The sequence below is a fragment of the Tupaia chinensis genome, unplaced genomic scaffold, assembly GCF_000334495.1.
Source record: "Tupaia chinensis unplaced genomic scaffold, TupChi_1.0 Scaffold142846_1, whole genome shotgun sequence".
NCBI classification, from domain to species: Eukaryota; Metazoa; Chordata; class Mammalia; order Scandentia; family Tupaiidae; genus Tupaia; species Tupaia belangeri.
The window spans coordinates 1,986,140-1,986,355 of NW_006202691.1; positions in this window are offsets into that span (position 1 = coordinate 1,986,140).

The following is a 216-nucleotide window of genomic DNA, read 5'->3' on the forward strand; positions in this document are numbered from 1 at the left end:
AGGGAAAACATACCAGTAAAAAACAATAGAAACTTGATTTCTGGATGGAGTTTCTTGGTTTGGTTGACAAATGCTGCTTGCGCATGCTCTCTTTCTTAGGGAAATATTTGATTTCTCCAGGACTGAACTGGCTCCAAACCCCAGGAGACCAACTGGTACATTAAATGTTCATTACGTTTCATAATGCATAAAAGTGAGGCTAAAATAAAAGTACTG